The 6,806-nt window shown below is 36.1% G+C and overlaps 1 pseudogene; it reads left to right on the top strand.

Moving 5' to 3' along the window:
* LOC105036914 (14-3-3-like protein) overlaps window positions 1-1,692 on the top strand; it is a 106,322-nt pseudogene extending 104,630 nt beyond the window's left edge.
* The last annotated feature ends 5,114 nt before the right edge of the window (window positions 1,693-6,806 follow it).

Genomic DNA, 6,806 nt, shown 5'->3' with positions numbered 1-6,806 from the left:
CTCTTCCAAAACACTTTTGTTAGGGTTATACTTAAATTTTGAAACATTTTGTTCTACTAATTCATTTGGACAAGCTTTAATTGATGTTTGTGGTTCATGGCGACTTCATAAAACCTTGTTGGTCACTTCAGGTTAAAGTTCCAGTATTATTTTCCCCTTTTTTGGTCGAGCTTTTTGTTCCCTATGAAATAAATGTAAAGGATTATTTAAGCCAGGATTTCTTCATTTTGTGCTATCAAGCTCTTCTGTAGATCCTTGAATGGAAAGTTCATGTGAGTCTTGATGTGTTATGAAGATATTAATCTTACCTTTCGATTGCTGCTGTTAGGCACTGGATGGAGCAAATGCAGAGCATAAGGAATCGGGCAGGCTCCTGCGGCGCATCCGACATAATCTTGCATCGTGGACTCCAGACACGGAGGTCTTTGAAAGTTCAAAATAAGTAGCCTATATTTTTGTCCTTGATGACTGATCGCATTCGCTTCAAGTATCCAATTGAATTAATTAATATTTGTTATTTCCAGCCTGAGAGTGCGGATGACTCGGATGATTCTCACGTGATAGCTAAAGAAGCACCCAAGCATGAGGATGAACAGCGGTAGCTGCTATAACATTGGTTCCTCATAGCCAATCAAGGGTCCCGCTGATTTTCCCCACTAGAGATGCAAATAATATCCTGTTCTCGGCTGGCCGCATTATGTCTTGGCATTCCATTTTCTCTCCTATCCACGGCCCCGTGAAAGTTTCAAGAAGCATTCTGTTTGTGTTTTGGGTTTTGTTTCTTTGTTCTTCCTTTTATATTTGAATCTTTTTATTTTACCTGCTCCTTTTATCGTTATTAGGTTTGCTGCTGTTGTGCTTCAATTTGAAAATGCCAGACTCTTATTTAAAGTAGTTTATATGCAGTTATGTGCTTGCTTTTGCTATTCGTTACAGTCTTGTGCATCATGAGCTTATTCAAAGGGAAATGCCGACTGGCTGTTTTTTAGAAAATCCCATGTATCAGGTTTATTTGTTCAAAATTGCGAACGTTTTAAAATGGGGCCATTGCTTACTCGGATATCACTTTCCTTGTGACAAGTAAAGCGCACTTATTGTTTGAGCTGGTGCGGACTGTAACGGGCCCTGGTACTGCCCTCGATGAAACGTTTTTTTCATGGTGTTTGATGTTTCAGAGAAGAATGAAACACAGGAAACCTGAAGACATCAGTTGCATATGGAACCAGGATGTGGAAGAAAGATGGAGAAAGTGATTTTTCAGCAGCAACAGCAGTAGAACAGCAATCTTCCAAAAAAAAGTACAAAAAAGATCCTGAGTGTTAAAGAACGATTTACAGCACCTTGGAAGATTGGAACTCGATGTGCACAGTGGACAATGAAATCAAAATGTGTATGGCTGAGTAAGGATTGCAGCTTTTCAATGTTGAATAAAGTAGATATGTCATAGTAGGAATATGCAAATAAGTCAAGAAGCTATCATTCGCCCCATTATCATAAAAGGATATCTGATACAGGTGAGTGAAATCCATCCGACTTTGAAGTAACACATATAATTAACTTTAGACACCAAACTAAAGATCCAAATGCGGATAGATAGTTAGAGTGCTGACATAATACCTCTACATCATTGAAAACATGAATAGCTAATAACAAAACCTGCAAGCAAACACAACACAAGGTTAGTAATAAACTTTCTATTTTCTATTTTCTATTTTTTTTCTTTCTTTCTTTTTTTCCCTTTTTTTCCTTTTCCTTTTTCTTTTTCTGTTTTTCTTCATTTTTTCGCACATCTCCCATCCTTCTTTTGTATGTCCATACAGAGAGAAATAGCATATTGAAATGGCATTAATCCTATATAATTCCATGATATATAAATCACAGCATTCTGTAGGATGGAGTCATTATAAATAAAGAAACAATGATCAACATGGTATTTGAAAAGACATTTGAACTTGTGCCATCCAATGCTTCCAATCCAGCACATAAAAGGACAATAAAGTGGAAGATATTCAGTGTAGCTATGGTAGCCGATGTAAAGGTATGTAAAAGTTACTGAGGACCGGCATAGAAAAATCCCCAAAGAAATCCTACCAGCAGGACAGAGAATTAGAGAGTATACCATTATTGCTGAGACAGCAATCAGTAATGAAATTCCACTCTATTTTTGACCAGTATAAGAAATTGACAATATTTTTGGTATGTGTAGAAGAGAAGAAACGAAAATGGATAAGCCTATAACCTGCACCCAAGAACAAAAGGGTTAGAAGTAAACCTTGTTTTTTTTGTTTTTTTCTTTTGATTTTCTCTTTTTCTTTTTCTTTTTTCTTTATTTTTCTCCTTCTTTTCCTCTTTTATCCTCCGCATATTCGAAAAATGATCAAATGCTCATTCTGTACAACATAGTGTATCTGTACTTGTATGCTTTAGAGATTGTCATATGAAGACAAGTCTGTAACTTTGGTACAATACCACATTCTACATGCAAATTGTCGAAGGTAACAAGTATCATGAGCCCCATACTCATTAGAATGAAAGCCATGTTGGGTCATATCCACCATGTGGACCATGTAGAGGCCTAGAAAATCAGGATACTTGACCACCAGCCCATAGTCTTCCTCCTCAGAGCCACAACAGGACCCAGCATTAGAGTATAGGAGTAGTACTATCAGGTCCCAACTATCCGAAGCACCATACATCTCACTCTGTACAACAGATACCAAGTGACCGTCGGCAAAATCCATCAGACATTGTGGGTGAACAAGCACAGTATTCCTTTTATTTTGAATGCATAGATGCTGCATGTTTTGATGGTGATGCGTAGGGTGCCCAAGAAAGATGGTCCAATTTTGCGAAATAGCACAATAATTCCATTGATGCCCATAACAGCAAAAGTTATAAATATTACTGATCATCCTTCTTTTCGCGAGAATGTGATGTAGAAGCACATGCCATGATAATATTAGAAACCTGCATGCACAAGAGAAGACAAGGAATTAGAATTTAAATAAACCATTTTGTTTATTGATCCCTATTGTTGCATCATTATGTCCTTCTTGTAGCATGTAATGTAGTGTCTTTGTTACGTTCCTCCACCACAAAATATGCCTCATTTGATCCTGCTTCCACATTATTGGATGTTGCATTAAATAAAGATTAGGGTCAGTCAAAAAATTAATTTGCATATAGATGAACAATAAAGAAAATCAATCTAAATGCAAGCAATTCAACAAAATAATCCACAGTGAGATACTATGACCAGACCCCTGACCGAGAATCCATCTCCAAGGATAGCAGCAGGAATGCATTTTCAAATCTCTAACTCTCTCTTACATAGTGAATACCATATGCATCTGCTTGAATCAGACCTTGGTACATAAAATCCTCAACAGACTTTGAGGACCCAAGAAAATTGCTATACTGTGCTTTATTTGCCAAAAGATCTGCAACTTGATTGGTTTCTCTATGGGTATGCGAGATTTTATAAAATAAACCCATATTTTTCCAGGAGTATAAATCTTTTACCTGAGGAATATGCTCAATCTTCCCACGGATGGAACTATTTAGCCAAGATACCACAGTAGTGAAATCCCCTTCCAGCAAAATCTTAGTAGCTTATAATTTCAAGATTGGAATCTTAACCCCATACCATGCCGCTTGAAGCTCTGTCATGGGAACTAAGGAAGAAGAAAAATGTTTACCTCCAACACATAAAACAACAGCGTGATAATTTCGAATTACAATTCTCACTGCTGTGTTGTCTGTAGTGACCGAAGCATCAAAGTTAATTTTTACAACTCCTTCGAGAGGGGATAGCCAAGAGACGAATAGAGAAGAGTATAAGGAAGCTTCTTTCCATAATTGGTTACCTTAGTACCGACACGGAAGTCGTAAACTATTTAAGACTATACTTTCATTTGCTTTTAAAAAAATCCAAAGCTTACGTAATAGGTGTGATGTAGTGATATAAGAATGGTTGCAAATACATTCATTTCAGGCCCACCATAGCAACCAAGCTGCATACATCATGAGTGATTTCTGTTCATTGTCTACCTGGGCATTGGAAAGCTATTCGCTCCATATCGGCAAAGAATTAAAACATAAATTCAACCAGTAAATCCAACTTATCTGTAGCCAAAAATTTCATGCAAAGGCATAATGGACAATCACATGCGCACAATCCTCAATTTGATCAAGGCATAAATCACAAAACTAGTTGTTCGCCTCTATAATATTGCAGTGAGCCAAAAGAGCTTTGCATTGAAGTCTATCCTACACAACCTTCCAAAGAAATGTTTTAACCTTTGGAGGAACCTTCAAAGCCTAGATCCACCCAAAATTCACCTACACTGGAAGATAATAATTAGGAATAATAAGATTCTTTATGTCTTGTAATGATACCTTCAAGCTCTTGGATGATGCCCAAACAAGTTTATCCGACCATGTACCCTGCGCCAATGGAATTTTACTAATTAAATTGATTAGATTAGTAGAAAAAAACAAAGAGAGAGTGCAAATTCCAACACCTATCAGCCATAATAAAATATGATACTTATAAATTAAGATCTATATTATCTACATTTATGAATGTTGGCCAAAACATGATGGGACTATTTATAATCCATGGCTTTTTGTAAACATTAATAGAATTACTTGATCCAACCAACCATTGAAACTGAAATTTAATGTGAGTTGCAGCATTTGAATTTTCCTCCAAATAATGGAAGAACCTCGGTGACATATGTAGTCAACCCAGGTTCCATGAAAATGATATTTTGCTATAACAAATTGGGCCCACAAAGGAGAAGGTTGCAAGATCACTTGAGCAGCTAACTTACATAAATTCATTAACTTACGGTGAGTAGACTAAGGGTTGAAATCCAATACTTCTCCTTCTGCTTTTGGCAAGTAGACTTTCTCCCAAGAAATAGGATGGAAAGTTCTCCTATCCCTGGGGTGTCCCCAAAAAAAGGTTATAATCTCCTTCTCAATCCTCCAAAGAATTGATATAGGAACATGTGTTGAGGATAAAGCGTAAAGTAGAATCGCATACAAAACTGATTGTATCAGACAGGTTCTTCCCACAAGTGATAACACACGCCATTTCCATGCAGCCATCTTATTAGAGATTTTTATAAGAAGAAATTGATAATCAGCAGAAGATGTCTTACCCGACAATGGAACTCCTAAATATTGCCAATTCATTCTTTTTTCAGCAATATGTAGTAGCTCTCTTATCAGATATCTGATCTTGCAATCTGTACCTAGAGAAAAAATTATATAAGATTTAGTGCTATTAATAGATTGACCAGAATAAGTAGTATAAGCATTTAATATAGCTAACAGGGCAATCGCATCTTTTAGGGAAGCCTGGGCCACCAATAAACAATCTTCCGCATAAAAAATATGGGATATTTCAAGATCCTTAGGAACTTTGAGCCCACAAAGCAAATGCATTTGGATCGTAGTATGAAGAAAATTTGTTCAGATTTGGGAACAAATAATAAAAAAGTAGGGTGATTGCGAACATCCTTGTCGAAAACCTCTAGTAGCCCAGAAAGGAGTGGTCTTGGATCCATTAATAAGTAAAATGAATTGGGGCTTGAAAATACAGATTCTAATCCAAGAAACAAATTGCTCAGGGAAGCCTATCTAAGTTAAGATTTTAAAAAGAAAAGGCCAATAGATCCTGTCATAAGCTTTCTGCATATCTAATTTGATCATCATCAATTTTTTTGATCGAGTAGTCCTAGAGAGAGAATGCATAATTTTCTTTCCAAGCAAAAGACTTTCTATAATATTTTGATTTGAAACAAAAGCTCTCTGTTCTTTTGACATGATGTCAGGTAAAACCAATTTTAGCTTTCAGCTAACATTTTCGCAATGATTTTATACACCATATTACAAAGGCTGATGGGATGGTATCATTTGGAACCGAAGGATTATCTTTTTTCAGAATAAAAGTGATATAAATTTTTGTCCAGAATTCAGGTAGAGTGGCAGAAGCAAAGAAAAAAGAAATCGCATTCACAATGTTAGGCTTAATAATAATTTAAAATTTGTGAAAAAAACAAGTAGAAAAACTATCAAGCCCAAGGGCTTTGTCTAGATGAATGCTCATTATGGCAGATTCAATTTCATTTTCAATAACCGACAGAGCTAACAATGAACTTTGAATAGAAGAAAGAGTCAGAGTAATAATAAAAATATCCATTTGAGGGATCTCATCATCCTCCTACTTGATCACAAAAATGATCAAGCAACATCACCTAGATAGTCAAAGGATCACTAATAGTTTCACCTTGGGGGGAAGATAAAGTATGCACTTAGTTTTTCCTTCGACGAAGAATGATGGAGCAATGAAAAAAACTTGTATTAGAATCACCCTCCTTAAGCCAGGTGATCCGAGATTTTTGCCGCCACATAATCTGGATACGATGTAAGATCTGATTATATTCTTGAAGATTAGATAATAAAGCATTATGAAGGTTAATAGGTAGGCAATCAATTTGAGATTCCTTAATCTCCAAATCATAAATGTTATTATATACCTACCGGGCATGGGTATTCAAATAACCAATAGAATATTTCCACAAAACAAGAGCATGACGAACCTTTTTTAACAGCAAAAAAATCCTTTCAGTTGGAGAATAATTATCGAAAGTCCTCCAAGATCGATGGATCACCTCCGTGCACTACAAAAATTCAGAGTCGCTAATAGTCCACATGTCGTCGCTAATAACCTCGCTGTTGCTAATTCCATCGTAATAGCCAATTTGAAAAAATCTTATCGCTAAATATCTTTTTAA

Source organism: Elaeis guineensis, chromosome 3 (genome assembly GCF_000442705.2).
Source record: "Elaeis guineensis isolate ETL-2024a chromosome 3, EG11, whole genome shotgun sequence".
Lineage (NCBI taxonomy): Eukaryota > Viridiplantae > Streptophyta > Magnoliopsida > Arecales > Arecaceae > Elaeis > Elaeis guineensis.
The sequence above is the reverse complement of the archived record's forward strand: the minus strand, read 5'-3'. Positions and strand labels throughout refer to the sequence as shown.